The sequence below is a fragment of the Acipenser ruthenus genome, chromosome 7, assembly GCF_902713425.1.
Source record: "Acipenser ruthenus chromosome 7, fAciRut3.2 maternal haplotype, whole genome shotgun sequence".
NCBI classification, from domain to species: Eukaryota; Metazoa; Chordata; class Actinopteri; order Acipenseriformes; family Acipenseridae; genus Acipenser; species Acipenser ruthenus.
This window is the reverse complement of record NC_081195.1, coordinates 39,029,092-39,047,113: the sequence shown is the minus strand read 5'-3', so window position 1 is coordinate 39,047,113 and position 18,022 is coordinate 39,029,092. Positions and strand designations below refer to the sequence as shown.

Here is an 18,022-nt window from a genome sequence, read left to right as displayed (position 1 = left end):
CCTAATCAAGCAGGATTAAAGCTGTTAAATAAAATATAAGATAGTAGTTAATTTTCGATTTGCATTGTATTTGTTTTAGGTATCTGGCATCAGGAGACTCTCAGCAATCATTCGCTTTCTCTTCAAAATATCGAAATCGGAGATTGGATTAATAATTGAGGAAACGTGTTGTGCTTTGTGGGATATATTGCAGCCCCGGATTCTTCAAGTCCCCCCAGTTGTGCACATGGAGACAAGTAGCATCTCTATTTGATGAAGTCTGGAACTTTTCAAATTGTCTTGGAGCCATAGATGGGAAGTATGTAGTTATGCAAGCCCCCGATAATGCTGGTTCCACCTATTTTAATTACAAAGCGACCCACAGCGTTGTGTTGGCAGTGTGCGATGCTCAGTATTGCTTGACATTGAAAGCCCAGGGAGGCAAACCGATGGAGGAGTGTGAACTTGATTTACCAAATGCTAGTAACCTGCCGGGCACCAATGTTAAAGTCCCTGGTGTGTCTGTTGGGGACGAAGCATTTCTCCTGCGATCGAATCTAATGAGACCTTTTCATGGCCATAGCCTTCCAGAGGAAGAAAATCCTTTTGTGATACGAGTGCAGTGCTGTTGCGGGTTTGTGCTGGCCTCTGGCGGCAGCTCCGGAACATGTTAAACATGTTGAATTTATTATTAAACATGAACATGGATAGCAAACAACACATAGACAAACAAACACTCACAATACGGAGCTGCAAAAAGCTTCAGAAAGCAGAGGAAGATTATTGCTAGGATCATGAAACAAGTTATTGGCAGCTTTGATATAAAATGCTCAGCGAATACCTGACAAGCAGGCATGTCCCAAAAGTATAATTGGTTTAAGTATAAGTATGAATCTTTGAATTGATACGGAACCACTGACATAGCAGTACTGAAAGAGTTAAATGTGTTTACGTTCGTTATCAGGACAAAGATTGCGACGTGCAGACCTCGTTTTTAGCTGTACAGGACATTCCCGATAGAAAAGCAGAGACAATAGCACTGATTAAAATACTACTGCATTATGGACTGGGCTGCAAGCCGGTGTAATGACAGGCAGGAAAGCAGAAGTGGCTACGGAGATTGAAGCGCAATTCCCGGTTGCTATTATCCAATCACTGCGTCTCAAACCGACTGGCACTTGAAAGCGTGGATGCTGCTAATGCAATTGGATATGTTAAGAAGTTCTCCACAATACTGAACACTTTGTTTTGGTTTTAATCATGGCATGCTTCAAAGACATAGAGGTAAGTTTCATTTGTTACTGCTAAACATCTGCATGAACTGATATGCCTTAAATAGTGTTCATTATATAATTATTATCAATGTAATATATGGATGCTACTCCGACTTTCTGATTAGATTCTGATATTAAGTACAAAATGCCCAACCTTTTGACAATGCGTTGTCAAAACTGTCCAAAAAAGAAAGTTTATCATACTAAAAGTCTTGCAAAAGTGAGCTTATGAAGAGCAAACGAACGTATTTTGTTTTGGTGCAGAAAGATGTTGTAAGACTTGAAGTGTGCAGTCAGCTATTGTTGTTTTGATTACATTCTGCTAAAACATAATGGGTGCGTTCACGACACGCAGACGTTCGTCATTCTGCGCAGAATCTGCACAGAATCGGAGCAAGTAGCCAATGGATTTTCAGAATCTTTGCAGAATCTGCGCAGACTTAGCAAAGTCTTCCTCTCGTGAACGCACCCAGTTGCTTATTTATTTTTTTAACTGACTGCTCTTAATTTACTATTTTTTGTTAATTAATTTCTGCAGTAACACATCTTAAATTTGCTTATTTTTTTCAATTAAAGATTTTGGGTTATTAAACAAATTGTCCTTAAAAACGAGAGGTATTTAAAAAAAAAACATCGAAAGTAAAAATAAGGGAAAGGGGAACTAAAGAAATAAATTGAATGGCTAACTTCTAAGTTTAAAAAAAGTTGGAATATTAATCGTATGTATAAAAGTATTAATAAATGTACTTTAATAAATGTTTTTTTATTATTATTAAAATGTGTTTGCTTAATTATTTAAGGTAATATATGGTACATGAGCGTAAACGCACATTTTGTTCTGTTGCAAGTGTTAATGGTTGTTATGGTCTGTCACCCAGCTGTAGCAAATTCCTGGGGAGAACCCTGTTATCAACACATTTATCCGTATTGTTTTTGATAACTGTATTCTGCTACATTATCTGATCTTCCTATAAATGCATGCAAATAAATAAAAATACGAAACTATACCACAATGAAAAATCATATCTAATGATTGGGAATGTGTTCTACCTCAGAAACAACGCTTCTGCAGACATGCACACGGTTAATAAGCAGCCCATTCATTTTTTCAGCTGTACAAAACGTGCAGCACCTGTTTCTCTGTCAACTCGTCTCCCATTTGTCCTCGACATTGCACACATGCATATTGAGTAGTCTTTCTCGTTTACGATTGGCTGAATGCAAATAAGCCCAAAATAAAGTGATATAGCGCGCGGACATTTTTCATTCCAATGTCTTGTGTGTCTGTAAAGTGAACAAAGGTAAGCGGTGTATTGTATTGCTCTTTTAATAACGTGTATACTAGACCGGGCAGTTTAAATGCTAATAAACACAGTTATGGAATATGCACCATATTGTAATAGTTTAAATTATATACATGTTTTAAATACACTGTAGTTACAGTATTTAATGGTAATTAAAAAGTAGGCTGCTTTCGAAAAAAAAAGATGGTGTGCTTTAACTTGAGAAAACCCAAGAAAAGGTTAAAATACAATAAATACCATTTTGTAGGACCTAATAATAATAATAATAATAATGATAATGTATTTTTGGGGTTTGTGATGTATATGGTTTGCAGGGAATGGAAATCTAATAATAATAATGCATTTTTGAAGCCATTAACAATGGACAGAACAAAAAATGTACTGAGTAAGTTCAATTATCTTGCAAATGGATAGTAACAAAAACGTTTATAAGACTATATATAAATTACATTTTATGTTTTAATTATTTAAAATTCGCGGGAAACAGCTGCCAATGTAATTGGTTGTGTCAACTAAAACTAGTGTCCCTTGAATCCATGGCGTTGTGGGACTGGAGACCATTTGTTAGTTTTCGTTTAAAAGAAAGACAGGTGCTTTTGGAGTCATGCTGGATAGCAGAATATATATATATATATATATATATATATATATATATATATATATATATATATATATATACAGTTCATTAGTACAGTACTATGAACTGTCCATAATCATTGGGTGACCCCATTATGTGTTTATTTTTGTTTAGATTTAAAAACAAAATCATCAAAGTAACTAAACAAGACTCTAAAACTGAATTCAATTCATTGGCTTGTTATTGTAATTAGGTACTGCCTATAAGTGGGTACAATCAATCACCCCAGCAGGATTAATACATAGTTAAAGGGCGACGATATTAAGACGAGTCACAGTTTAGATAAATAAAATAGACCCCGTGAGGTATGGGTTACTGGGTTCAATATGTAACCACTGTGTTCGCAATGGAAACATAGGGCCTTTGTTCCATGGAAAAAAAATTAAAATTTAAAAATTTAAAAAAAAGCCAGGAAAGGAACAATAATAATAAAAAAAAGTTTTAGGATTAACACTGGTAACTAAATGTGCTGTCATCTTTGACCACAAGGTGGAGGTCTTTAAGTACCAATAAATACTGTATCGCATAAAACAAGCTCTATAATTAACCTTTCAACGGCATCTAAAAAATTTCTCATATTTTGACAACTGTTTTTTTTAATATAACACAGTTTGCTCTCTCTATTGCTCTATCTGACTACACATTTCTATTATTATTATTATTATTATTATTATTATTATTATTATTATTATTATTACAAATCGTAAAGGGACACTATTGTTTTTCTAAAACCACTCTTTGGGTAATAGCCCTGTTAAATAAATGTAACTAGATAAGTAGCCCTCTTCAATTTCTACATATTGTAACCTATTTGAAAGATAGGATTTAAACCAAAATAGGGCACAACCTGACAGTCCTACAAGATCCTCATGCTGGTCGGTTAAAATTGAGTGGTTGATGGTGCTGAATGCTGTGCTTAGATCTAGATGGATGAGGACAGAGTCAAGGCCTGAGTCAGAAGATAGTTGCACATCATTTACCACTTTGTAAGGGCCGTTTCAGTACTGTGACCAGGACGGAAGCCATATATAATATATATATATATAATACGCTGCAAGGAATGAGTTTAGTTGATTTGTCACCACTCTCTCTAATACTTTTGATAAAAAGGCAGATTAGTAATGGGCCTAAAATTAAGAACTGGATCCAAAGTAGTTTTTTTAAGCAGTGGTTTTACCACGGCAACCATAAATGAGTCAGGAACGATGTCAGATTAAAGGGAGCTATTAATGATGTTTAGAATAATAAAATCAATCCTAGATAATGTTTCTTTCAGTAGTTTAGTAGGAATGGGGTCTAATGAACAAGTAGTAGGTTTTGCTAGTTGGATCAATAAAGAAAAATAATCAAAAATGTGTTTTGTTGTAGCATGACTCAAAGAAGTAGCAGTGCCAGTATTTCAGTTTGGATCATCGGATTTGACCGCAGTGTTTGAGATCTGGTTTCTTATATCAGCAGTTTTATTAGTAAAGTCATTCATAAAGTCACCACTGTTTGCTGTTGCTTTGGTTTTCATAGAAGGTTATTTTTGCTGGTTTGTAAGTTGAGCTCTATTAAAAAGAAATCGAGCATTACTTTTATTTGTTTCTATTAGGTTTGAGTAATAAGCTGACCTGGCGGAAGATAGTACAGCCTTGTAATTCAAAACATTGTCTTTCCAGGCAAGGTAAAAAACCTGTAATTTTGTGACTTTCCATCTACATTCCAATATATGACATGTTTGTTTGAGGATACGAGTTATGTCATTGAACCAGGGGGAGAATCTTTTGAAAAACACTGTTTTTAGCTGCACTACAGTTTCCAAGATAATGCTTAAGGTTGTGTTATAATTATGTAATAATACATCAACTGATCCCTAATGGATAAGTCCTGAGGGTGACAATGCAACCAATAATTCATCAGCGGTCGAGGAATTTAGGGACAGAGTTCAATAAAATGTTCCTGGGGGTTGATCGGACTGGGGATTATTAATTAAAAAAATAATAGGAGAGTGGTCTGAGATTGCAGGATTAAAGGGTAGCAGGATTACATTTTGGATGTCAAGACCACGAGTAATAACTAGATCAAGTGTGTGATTGTGGGTGTGAGTGTAACCAGATACATGCTTAGTAAAGCCCACAGACTCAAGTAAAATCAGGAAATTATTTCCAAGGTGATCTCCCTCTACATCAACATGTACATTAGTCACCCAAGACCACAATTCTATCGTGCTTGATAGCAAGGCTTGATGGAAGTTCGCTAAACTCTGTCAGAAACAGAGAATAGGGACCAGGAGGCTGAAATTGAGTTGGACAACTAACCTCAAAAGACCAGTGTCATCTGGTCTAAGCCAAGTTTCAACTAAAGTCAAAATATCCAGTTTTGAGTCAACATCGTTAATTAACAGGGACTTGCTGACTAAAGATTGTGTAACCTGAGAGAGGTTTGTGAAGTGCTATTAAAATTGCACCTTGCTAAAATTTCAATTTGAATTAAATTTCCAGTACATGAACCCTGGGTAGAGGCAAAATTGTCATAGTTTGAATGTGACGGGGTGCATTCCCCCCCCCCCCCCCCCCCCCATTAACTTGTGTTATTATGATTTTTACTGTTTTCATAATTTTAATGAAAATAATAATGTCTGCTTTGTTTTGATAATATAACTATCTGTATTGCCTTTATTGTGATTTGTTGTTATATTGTTATTATTTATTATTGTTTGATTTGCAATTGCGTATTATTTAAATATATATTACTGTTTCTAATGATTTGTATTTGTGTGTGCAGACAGGTGAAAGGCGTCTGTCATTTTATTATTATTTTCGGCATGGAGAGGGTTAACTGCCTACACGTGTGGAATGTAGGTGGTCAGGAGATAAGACCACCTGCTATATAAGGTCTCGCGCTCAGAGCATGTTTGGAGAGCGTAGGAAAAGTTTGGAAGAGCTCGGGAGATAAAGAGAAGGCGATAATCTAAATAAACGATTGCTACCACCTCGTAGGTACTCGTTTGTTATAGTTTATTTTCACTTTGTGTTGTTTTGGCCCGTGTGCCCTTTCCTTTTGTATTTTGAGAGTTTTGTTTTATTTTGTTTAATTAATAAATGCGAGCGCAGTTCTGCCCCACAATATTGTTTGTTTGTGTACTACTTCCTGGTTCCTGACGTCACCACCCACAGCACATCAAGCTGTCCTGTCACAGGGGGACAGACACTAACTTAAAAGGACGCACAGGTTGTTGAAATTGACTATATGACTGAGACCTGAGACACCCTACAGCAAGGTAGGGGCCCAGAGACAATCGCATTCTGACACAATTCAATTGCCTTTTGACAGAATGTTTTGAACATTTTCTTGAGAAATATCGTTAGTCCCTACATGGATAATCAGTGTAGATCCCTAGTCAAAAAATCCTATTGGAAATCCCATAGAAAAATCCTATAGGGTTTTGGAACCTTTTCAGTAGGATTTTCTAGTGGATTCCAGTAGGATTTTTTTACTGGATTCTAATATGATTCCTATAGGATTTTCTACTGGATTCCAATAGGATTCCTATAGGAATTCTACTGGATTCCAATAGGATTTTCTACTGGATTCCTATATATATTTGATCATGGTTTCCAGCCAGACCATCCAGATTGGCCTTTGGGAGAATCTTTTGAAAAACACTGTTTTTAGCTGCACTACAGTTTCCAAGATAATGCTTAAGGTTGTGTTATAATTATGTAATAATACATCAACTGATCCCTAATGGATAAGTCCTGAGGGTGACAATGCAACCAATAATTCATCAGCGGTCGAGGAATTTAGGGACAGAGTTCAATAAAATGTTCCTGGGGGTTGATCGGACTGGGGATTATTAATTAAAAAAATAATAGGAGAGTGGTCTGAGATTGCAGGATTACAGGGTAGCAGGATTACATTTTGGATGTCAAGACCACGAGTAATAACTAGATCAAGTGTGTGATTGTGGGTGTGAGTGTAACCAGATACATGCTTAGTAAAGCCCACAGACTCAAGTAAAATCAGGAAATTATTTCCAAGGTGATCTCCCTCTACATCAACATGTACATTAGTCACCCAAGACCACAATTCTGTCGTGCTTGATAGCAAGGCTTGATGGAAGTTCGCTAAACATCCAGATTGGCCTCAATATCGGAAACTCTAGCACCTGGATAGCATTTAACTGGCACTTTCTGTGAGTTTAAGTGTTGGGCTGACATTTTTAATAATAGTCATCCATTATGAGAACCTTGCTATCCATAGTTTCACATTTGCAGGTTGTGTGAATTCAGTTGTTGGCTCATAGAAGCCCATGTTGAAAAATATTATTCCCTTTCATATTCTTTTTCCTGTGACTTAGCAGTGCTCAGAGTTGTGCTTTTATAATGTCCTACTTCTACCAGCAGTAGCAGGAATAGGTGGAAAGATGCTTATAGTGTCCTTACAGCCCAAATTGTTTTAGGGCATAACAAATTGAGTTAAGAGTGGATTAAAGGATTAACCATGAAACAATGTTGACAACAGCCAGTAAAAAATTGTGTTTTACTGTAAAGTTCAACAAGGTAATAGCGCAGTGCACTTTATTTCTTAACAATCTGAAACAAACTGCTCAACTTTATTCTCATGTTTTAACACACTAACCTTACTGATTCAGATATTATAAAACCTTATTGGCTTTGGCACTCCCAGGGTTGGGGGGGGTGTTATCCGACTTAGACTGTTTCTCCTCATTGCTCTGCGGCGACCCCTACAGGCCAGGTGCCGAGTGAGCTTGGGGACGGAGATTTGCTGGGCTGGTCTTTGTCCTCCAGAGACTGGTAGCCTGCAGACATCTGCTCTTGAGTTCCTGGCTGTAAAAAGACGCTGATTGGCTTGTGGGATCAGAGGACGACCACTGAGCCTCATGTCCCTGAGCTTTGCGTGAGGAATCACCGCAGTGAAAAATATAATAATAATTGGGCATTCAAAATTGGGAGAAAATTGAAAAATAATTGGAGATTCTAAATTTTTTAAAAAAAGTCCTCAGCTTTGAGAAATACTGACTAAATCCAGGAGGAAGGGGTGTGTCAAGATACGGAATCCCTAAAGGGATATAGTGAAAAAGAAAAGGTTTAACTGGTGCACACCAGTTAGAGTCTTGTGTGCACAAGATAATAACTGGTGTGCATGATATACTAACTGGTTAAAACTTTTTTTTTCACAATGTCCCTTTTGGGGTTCTGTGTCAAGGAGTCACAAATAGTTTGTTAGTGAGTTACGTTATTTTAGTGTAGTGAAAATTGGATTTAAACTGTACATGCTTTACCAGAATCCCAGTCAACTCGAACCACACTGATGTTTGCCTCACATTTTCTCAGCTCTAACCACAAAGCCACATTGCCTACCAGTCCCTCATCTCTAACCACTGAACTACTCTGCCTCCCAAGACTCGGCTCTAACCACTAGACCAGTGGTTCTCAGTCTGTGGTCCGCCAGCTCCCTTCAGGTGGTCCGTGGAAAGGTTACATAATTACGGAAAGGAAGTGGCAGCATAGTTTATAGATCCCATTGTCGACCACACTGTCCACTCCTCAGCTTTACTATACAAGTCCAAACGGTTTCCCAGTTCCCCTATTACAGTTGGTATATATATATATTGTTATAGGACTTACTGTCTTCCATTAGTACTATTATTATTATTATTATTATTATTAATTTATTTCTTAGCTGACGCCCTTATCCAGGGCGACTTACAATTGTTACAAGATATCACATTATTTTTTAATACAATTACATTATTTTTTCATACAATTACCCATTTATACAGTTGGGTTTTTACTGGAGCAATCTAGGTAAAGTACCTTGCTCAAGGGTACAGCAGCAGTGTCCCCCACCAGGAATTGAACCCACAACCCTCTGGTCAAGAGTCGAGAGCCCTAACCACTACTCCACACTGCTGCATAGTGTACAGAGAAACGAGTTTGGTGGGGAAATGAAAAGTTGGCTGTAAACAAAATCTACCTTTCCCAAGTAAGGTATTTTCTATTCTTTCAATTTTTTTCTCTTCAGAGAAAAGGGAAAACTTTTAAGAGCAATTAATTTGGTCCCAGAGGAGCCGGTTATTTATCTCTTCAGTCACGCTTAGTTTGCTTCTTCCTGTTCTTGTCCTGTCCAAGCAGGGACACTTGGTTTCTATGACAACTGTGGCTCCATTTAAACAGCCAGCTGCAGATTAGCTCAGTGGTGGGGGTGGTATGAGAGGGAGGGGTGGGAAAAATGCAGAGAGAAAGAGAGACAGGCAACGTCATTGCAAGAAAGGATAGCCACATCGTCAGAGAGTGTTAAAAGAGAGAGAGGGAGAGGGAGAGAGAGAGAAAGAGAAAGGAGATTGGAAATCTAAACCGAAGCATCAAGCCTAAGACTGAAAAAAACTGGGTGCAGAAAAGTTGCCTGAATTGGTTGTTTTTTTTTTTCTTTTCTTTTCCGGAGATAGAAGAAAGGAAATCTACGGAAGGAGTGGAGCTGATGATTGTGGGGGTGGTAGAGGGGGGGGGGGAGTTTGTAGAATTTTGTGTAAAAAGTTTCTTGAAGGAAATCATGCAAGCAGATGCTGCCAGAGCTGGTGTTGTGTTTCAGAAAATGAGGGCCAATAGCAGAACCACTGCCACAGGGACCATCCAGCTGGGAAAGGTAGGAGATTCTAGAAATAAAAAAACTGGATGCATACAAAAACATATTTGCATATTTTAAACAGGGTTTAAATGTGCCTCACTTTTAAAAAAGGGTAGGTCAGTGTGATATACATTTGTAATACTGTGTATTGTTTCTAAGATATGTATTGGTATGTTTACAGCTACAACAGATTGCATAAGCACAAGCAGTGCATTGATAGGAGAGCTGCAATGCATATGCATTATGAAGTAGATTATATAGTGGATATAATAAGTTAGATTGCAAACGTTTTTGAAGCAGAATAACTTCTTCGATTGTGTTTCTGGTTGTCTGTGCGAGCGGCATACCTATACTACTGTCTAGAAGACAGTATATATACTATATAGTAATATATCAGTATTCAATTAGCATGCTAAATGTACAGTTCTGTAGAACCATCAGCATTCACTGGGGTGGCAATACAAGCACATATGTGGTAAAACCACATTGATAAAGAATAGTTCAGTCTATTCTGTTGAACCTTCTCATGCAGCTGTCTAACTATATCAAATATACTGTATTATCCAGCAAGCATATGTTAAAGTCTGACGTATTTACACTTTTGACAAGCTTTTATTGCATTCAAAACATCTGGCTCCCAGTACTCCACACTAACCACTAAGCCACACAGTGGAGACAGTCCTCCACTGTCATAACTGGAACTCGCTGGGACTCCCTGCCCTCAGCCTAAGCCGACTACAACCACTGCTGTTAGTGCACATTATCTCAACCATTATATCACACCACAGACTAAAGTCTGGATCGGCTACATTCTGCTAATTTCAGTTGTGGATCTGTCTGCCATTCTGCACAGGACAGCCATTCATCCAAAAAGTTACTTGAAACGTAAGGCTTTGGTTAGGTTGACCTGACTGGAGGAATGTATATTTAGAGGTAAAGTTTACTGGGGTACAGTAATTGTTCCCATGGTTTGTGTCTCATTTAGTTTTTTACAGTAGCTAGAGAAAAAGGTTTTCGAAAGGTACAGTAATATTTGTTTAACACATCAACACCTTTGCTTTGTTTATTGCACAAAGTTCTCTTTCTCCTTTTTACAAGCTAAAATATTGTAAACTATATTCAAGTATTTACAAATTAAACAGCAGTTGAAAAGGGTTACACTAAGAAGTTCTTTAAATCTAGTACTGGGAAATGCCTGTACTGGTGGGGTTCATTTTACTGATCTTAATACCACCTCCCTTAATACTTGTGAACCTACTCAATTATAGACTCCTCTCCACTGTATTTTTTATTGTAGTCAATGTTGTTAATAAAGGGGTAAATGGATGACCCCTGGGGGGACGGGACACACACACATATACACATACACATACCAAGATTTATAATTACTATTTTAGTTCTGACACTGTTGATGTTATTAGTTTACTGGGATACAGTAATTGCACCATGTTTTGTGTCTCAGTTCAGTTTGTGTGGCATATTAAGTTAAAGGAGAGGAGCTATTTAGTTCTGACATTGTTTATGTCATTAGAAAATAGTTCTTTATTTATTTGGGTCCTCATAGTTGTAGCTTCAGAATGATGCAATGCAGTGGATATCGTTCTAGGTGCTTTGTATTTTGAAGGTCATTTAAGCGCTGCATTTTGTTTATTTACAGTGTGGCTGACTCTTGAAATTTAAGAGAAAATCCCTCTTCCTTACTCATTGTGACAAAAGATCTCATTTCGATCTTCTCTTGAGACAGCCTAGGTGGACAGTGTGATACTGCTGCAACTGGCATGATAACCAAAGGCTCTCTACAAAAAGCTATATTCTAATATTACTGGAACCTTTTTGTAGTAACAAACTCACATTTTGAAGTACCAGTACTTACATTTTGGAGATGTGAATTCAGTTGGTATAAACAGCATTGGTGCAGTGTTGTGATGGTGGAAGGACTGGTGACTAGTTAACTCTTTCCAAACAGGGACTACGATTTCAGTCCCAAGTGTCGGATTACATGCAGACACAGGTCTGATTCAAGGGTCTGGAGCTGCTTTTTATTTTCCGTCTGAGGATTGAGTCACAAATGCAGAAATACTATGCAAACATTTATATGAATTGAAGGAAGAGTAAGCCTAACTTTTGACAGCTTTGTTGCTTGTTCAATTGCTAACTATTTCTAATTTTTCCATATGTAATACATACTTGAAAGGTAGCACAATCCAGAGTTTATAAAATTATTGGTGGCACATTTCCAGTCTTCCTTAAAATGAGTGTTACTATCGGAAAATTGATTAAACTAATAACTGCAGGGGTGGGTGGAACAAAGTGTTTAGAGAGTTCAAGACTATGCCAGTGTTCTGTGTGCACACCTGTGACCGGTTGGCTTGTGTGGTGACGTCAGGCCAGGAAGAAACACACAGAGTGGCGAGTGAATTGAATGTGCTGCTTGCGTATTTTAATACATGAACAAAGAAACCGGTTGAACAAAACAAAAACACTGATGCATAAAACAAATAGACAAACAAACAAACAAACAAACAATGGACGGACACTAAACAAACAAGTATCGTGCTGTGTCAACATGGGTAGCAATTGTTATTTTCTTTCTATCTCCTCTCTCTCCCGTACCTCCTCGCTGTACACACAACCCCGTGTGCATGAAACACTGGATCTTTTATGCAGCTGTACCGAGACTCGATTGCTAATCAGTCATTCAATTGGAATCTCAGCACATCTGCACATGATCTACTTTGTGCGCTCCCCGTGCTCACATACTATTACATACTTTATCTGCACGTGGAGTGATTGTGCAATCCCCGTGCCTAAATACAGCTATATATTTTAAATCACTTGTGATAACCCACATTCTGTACACCAATACATACATAGAACAGACAGCATAAAACACAAATTACACACGGGTGGGGCACCCTGCCACAACACCTGAAGCTAACTCATAATAATGCTGTGAAGTGTGACCCTCCTGTTTTAAAAATATTTAACACATTTTACGAATTTGTGAAGGGGCCCTTGCACAGTAAAATATAGTAATTGTACAAAAACAAAATATGTCAATAGATTTTTTTTTTTTTTTTTTTTTGCTACATCTATGGGTCCAGGGAAGTTGCCAGGAGAGGGGTGAGGTGGGCGAGGATATATAATATACTGTCTGTTATTAGGTTCTGTGTGTCAATCCTGAAGAAAAAATAAAAATCTGATGTTAACAAAAATGTCAATAGATTCCATAAGATGCATTTACTGGATATGAGAACAAATCAAACAAAATGCTACCCTGTAATCTTAAACAGATTCAGTTTTGAATAGCAACATATCATCCATAAAATGCTATAACTTGTAAATGCCTATTGGAAAATTTAAGAGATGAAGTGTTCATGGGGATCACTGCACTGCGGTGTGTGTCCTTTGGTGAATTTTTATTTGCCATTTCTCCGTAACAATGTTGATATCTTAGGCCCTGTCCACACTATGCCTTTTAAACCGTATTAGTTGCATTTAAGCCGGCTTAAAAGTGCTAAATACGGTTTGCGTCCACACTACGTGGAATTTAATACCGTACTCGAGAACCGGACTCGAGACCACCTCAGGAGGTAGTCTCGAGTCTAGTTCTAATTAGATCGCATCAGGTAGTGCGGTTTATTAGAAGTGTGGATGCTGTAATACCAAACTACATTTTTTTGTGTATCCTCCAATATCCCAAAATGCTTTGTGGTATGTTTGGCGAAATACTCTGAGCAGACGCCTGAAGGACTTGATATCAGTGTACACTCCGCACTAGGTATTCATTTTTATGCTTCAAAAAATCTGTCAGGATATCTCTGTTAAACTAGTGGGGAAAATAACAAAAACACAGCGTTAAATTAGGCCACTGCAAAAATGAAATGCGAGTTAAAAGTAGGATTGGGAATGAACAAATCACGTAATTTGTCAGCTCTGTTTGAAATAAAATTAAGAGGACCAGAATTAGGCTCAGGCAAGATATGAAGGTAAAAACAAAGATTGTTTTGTAATTAACAGCTTTTTCTGAGTTTAATTATAAAACAGAATCAGCTCAATTTGTTTAAAGGGACTTCACCTGATTAAAAATAAAACCTGAAAACTTCAAGCCTTACTTGTGTGTGTTCAGATTTACTTTTTCCACAATACTTGTTATATTTCTTTTTAGCAATGTGCACCTCTGTTAATATGGGGCATAACACATTATTTTAAAATAAAATACAGTGCATGGTGGGATACTATCGTATTCATTTCCACGGTCCGTTGCGCTGCTGGGAATTGTAACTGAACTATTCTAATGGTGTATGGACGCATTAAGCCTGAATAAACATGAAACGGTTCTTCAGTGTGGACGCTTTGACCTGGATTAATTAGAACGGTTTCGAGTACGGTTCTCAAGATCGGTTATGTAGTGTGGACAGGGTGTATGGCTGTATATAAATTTGACAGCCGGGGTATTAAATCTGCGCCAAACAGACATGTTTGCTTCTTGTTATCATCGGTCATTTTCCCTAGTTACGACGCGTGTAGCTCCAGAATTGGATCAAACATCTGTTTATGATCCCACTGTAGTGAATTCGGATCCGAGCCCATTTTTTGTTCTCGTTAGTACAACCATCCCCTGGACCAGCGGGTAGTCCTGTATATTATTTAGTGGATGGTTCGGTACTGTACACACTCAAAGATGAAACGAAGAAACCAATCTTTAACACATTTCTTTCAGAAGAAGCCAACTCTGGGTATAAATAGTGATTGTATTTCTTATGTTAATATTGTGTATATTTACGTAAATGTAAAGCAACATTCTCTGTGTTGATGATTATGTATGTAGTGTATTGGTTTGGTTATCAAACAAACAAAAAAAGCCTTGCATGTTTTTTGTCCAAAAAATACATATCAAGCATTACAGTGCCATTTAAGATGAAGATACAAAATACAATGACTTTAGTCCTAATAAGAGCAAAGATATGTTTGATTGGTCTCGCAGCAGTATGGGTAAAAATAGACTGAATGGCCTTGAGAATGTCCCAGGAGGAAGTGTTACAGTGTTTCGATAGATCAGGCCATGGGAGGATTGGCAAACTTTAAAGTAAATCCTTCTAAATCAGTGTTTTTAATCGTGTAAGCATGCAGTCTCAGCAGTCCGATCAGTCTTAGCACTAGTATCAGCAATCTTACCAGTCCTAGTAGCAGCACCAGTCCCAGCAGTGTCAGCACCAGTCAGTTCCACCAGTGGCAACACCAGTCTTACCAGTTACAGCAGTGGCAGCACCAGTCTTAACAGTCCCAGCAGTAGCAGCACCAGTCCCAGCAGTATCGGCACCAGTCTTACCAGTGTCAGCAGTGTCAGCACCAGTTCCAGCAGTAGCAACACCAGTCTTACCAGTTCCAGTTGTAGCATCAGTGTCACCAGTCTCAGCATTAATTTCAGTAGCAGTGAACCAAATGCATATTTCAATAAAGGTATAAACTCATCTACTTACTCATATTTATAAGTTCTATTCTTCTTGTCCTTTTAATGTCACATATTTCTAACAATGTGAATAGAGTGATTTTAGGTTGGTGTTTTTGCTGGGAGATTTGTTTAAAAAAAATGTGTCATGTAATTTCAGACATCATCCAAGGTGGGTCACTGGGTAAAAAGAGTTAGCGACTTATATTGCTTTGCAGTTTGCATACATTTTTTTTTTTTTGGACAAAAATTTGATTTTCGCTTGAGTAAAAATCTATTCCTAGCTTCGCTCCTGATAACATGCATTGTATCCAATCTCTCCCCTTCAAAAGAGATAAAGTTTGCCTCCTTTAGCTATAAAAACAGTCTCTTGGGAACCCCTTCAATATATTTTTCTCTTGACTTCCTTCAGCAGTGTTTAGGAAGCTATTAACTGGCAGCTTTCCCTAATAAAAATGCTTGATACGCAAGTTATTGTTCAAGAAAAAAAAAAGTCTTCAGAAATAGCATGCTGTTGTAATATCCCTACATTAATTGGGTACATCGTGAAAGACTTACATTATGAGACTTGGAATTGAAACAATTCTCTGAATTAAAAGTTAAGATTTGATGTAGTCTTTAAAGACATGTTAAAAATCCCTGGAAGACTTTGATTTGTACTCTACTAATGAATGATGGCTAATACAGTCGATTGCTGCTGCTGGGTAAAATTGCAAGTGCACTGTTTAGGAGCAGCTTATGCTTATTGCATGCATAAAGTAGTTCTGCAGGCCTTTTGTTCATTGAAACGTCCAGTAAGATACTTTAAGCTAGAATAATCTGTGTTCTATTGAAATTCAGTGGGATTTCATGGCACTATTGGCAAGTGTTGAAAACATGCCTTTCCGTGCAGTAGTTGAGGATTATAGTACTGTTTCTGCTAAGTCCTCATGACAACTCTACTGTAGCCAGTAGCCATGGTCAGAGGAGTACTGTGGTGATCGAAGCACTACTTAATGTACTACTTGAGGTTGTTCAACATCTGAAACCAGTAAATAGCTTTACTAAAATAGTACATCACTGGCTATTCAGTAATATCCAGGTAGTTTAAGTAGTACTTAGGTAGTCTGGTAATACGAACGAGTTATATTAAGCCTGTCTTAATTTTACTACATATGTACTGAGTGGCAGTAGTACATACTGTAGTAAACATCATAGCTAAGCATTACAGTAGTTTAGCAATGCTAAAAGAAACCTAATAGATTCAATGACAATCATTTTGGCTAGAAGTCTCTTTCCATGTCTGTCCAAATTGACAACTGCCTAGAATTTTCATGAATCTTCTCCAAACTCTTATGATGTATTTAGCCTATGAATTAATGTAGTCTGAGATTATGAGCATCATCTGTACAAATATTTATATTTTTACATTGATTTTAATTTCGAAGGCACATCAACCTGGGCAACAGATGGCCCCTTGACCAAACTCTGCATGATGCTGTGAGCAGGCAGCCCTTATTGCTGGATTGCCAGCTGGTTCCTTGGGGAGGGTAGCAGAATGCTCCTTCAGCATACATGACCGCTTCTGCTTCCTTGAATTCCAATGCATTGTGCCTTTCCAGGATGGCCAGATGCTGTTATTGTCATTCAGTTCCCTCTTCCCAACTCCCCAGCACTGCGCTAGCAAGCTGCTGCTCTTTGACGGATTTGGAACTTCTCAGGCCTAAAGGGAGGGCGGAGGGGGTGGTGATATAAACAGAGTCCCTCAAGGACTTTACAAAAGGGGTTTGATACAGAGATCAATAAAGTGTTTGAATCAGTGTTTCAGATGACAAATCAGTCCTTCACAGAGGATAATGTGTAAGGCCATTTACTCGCCTGTTTGGGGGCTGAGGATTGTTTGTGGGACTTCAGGGGCTCTGTTTTGAAGCAGAAAAGGCTAAAGTCCTTTTCAGAAATAATAGAAAACCTTTTGCCTTTGCACTTCAGAATGTGGTTCATCATGTATCATCGTGATTTTGATATCTTTATAAAGAGGTTGAGTATTGTGGTGCATAGCTTTTAACTTGAAACTTGGATGGTATAACAACGAATCACACATGTGGAATTTATAAGGGGATCTAGATGGGAATGATCCAGTACATTTTATTAAAAATTGTAGCGAGTGGTGGTCTTTTATATGTGTTCGTCTGAGATTGAAGTGGATCAAAAATAGCTGACTGGTGACCATCTAGGAGTACTTTATAGGTAGATAGATACTTTTAACAAAAAAATAAAACTCCAAGTAGAAGAACTCCAATATTATACACTGTGTAACTCTGTCAGGAGAGAGTTTCCCAAGCTTTTGCCTTTGCGAAATCCTTTAGGGAATAGTTTAATGTGGCCGACACATTAGTACGGAGAGAGACTGTTATAGGGATCTGAATTCGTAACATGCAGAAATTACAGAACATAGATGCCATTGCCAGGGAAACATAAAAAAGCTGTTCTATGTGATCTTCACTGGCACTACCACAATGCTATGGTTGCTTCTAAGGATTTCAACACCAGTAGTAACATTTTCATATATTTTATGTACTGGGAGCAATGGTATGAATATGCTGCTATTGCAGTACAGTTGTAACAGTGAGTTTCAGGCGCACTATGCAATGTTTGTTTCAAATGCTTACTGCCTGCTAGTAATACTGGAAGACATTTTATTGACTTTTCAGATTGTTTATTCTATATATATGCCAATACATGGCTAATATTTGAAGCAGATTCA

At 37.7% G+C, this 18,022-nt stretch overlaps 1 protein-coding gene across 3 annotated transcripts in view; it reads left to right on the top strand.

Moving 5' to 3' along the window:
- Nucleotides 1-924: 924 nt before the first annotated feature.
- Nucleotides 925-18,022, top strand: part of LOC117414676 (DENN domain-containing protein 2A-like) — a 61,033-nt gene continuing 43,935 nt past the window's right edge. The window contains exon 1 of one of the 3 annotated variants that reach the window (XM_059026924.1): nt 925-1,263. The gene's annotated coding sequence lies outside the window, so the exon portion shown is untranslated. Of the gene's footprint in view, nt 1,264-2,481; nt 2,555-9,694; nt 9,846-18,022 lie in introns of those variants that run through there. The other 2 variants (XM_059026925.1, XM_034024441.3) reach the window with 2 other exon arrangements.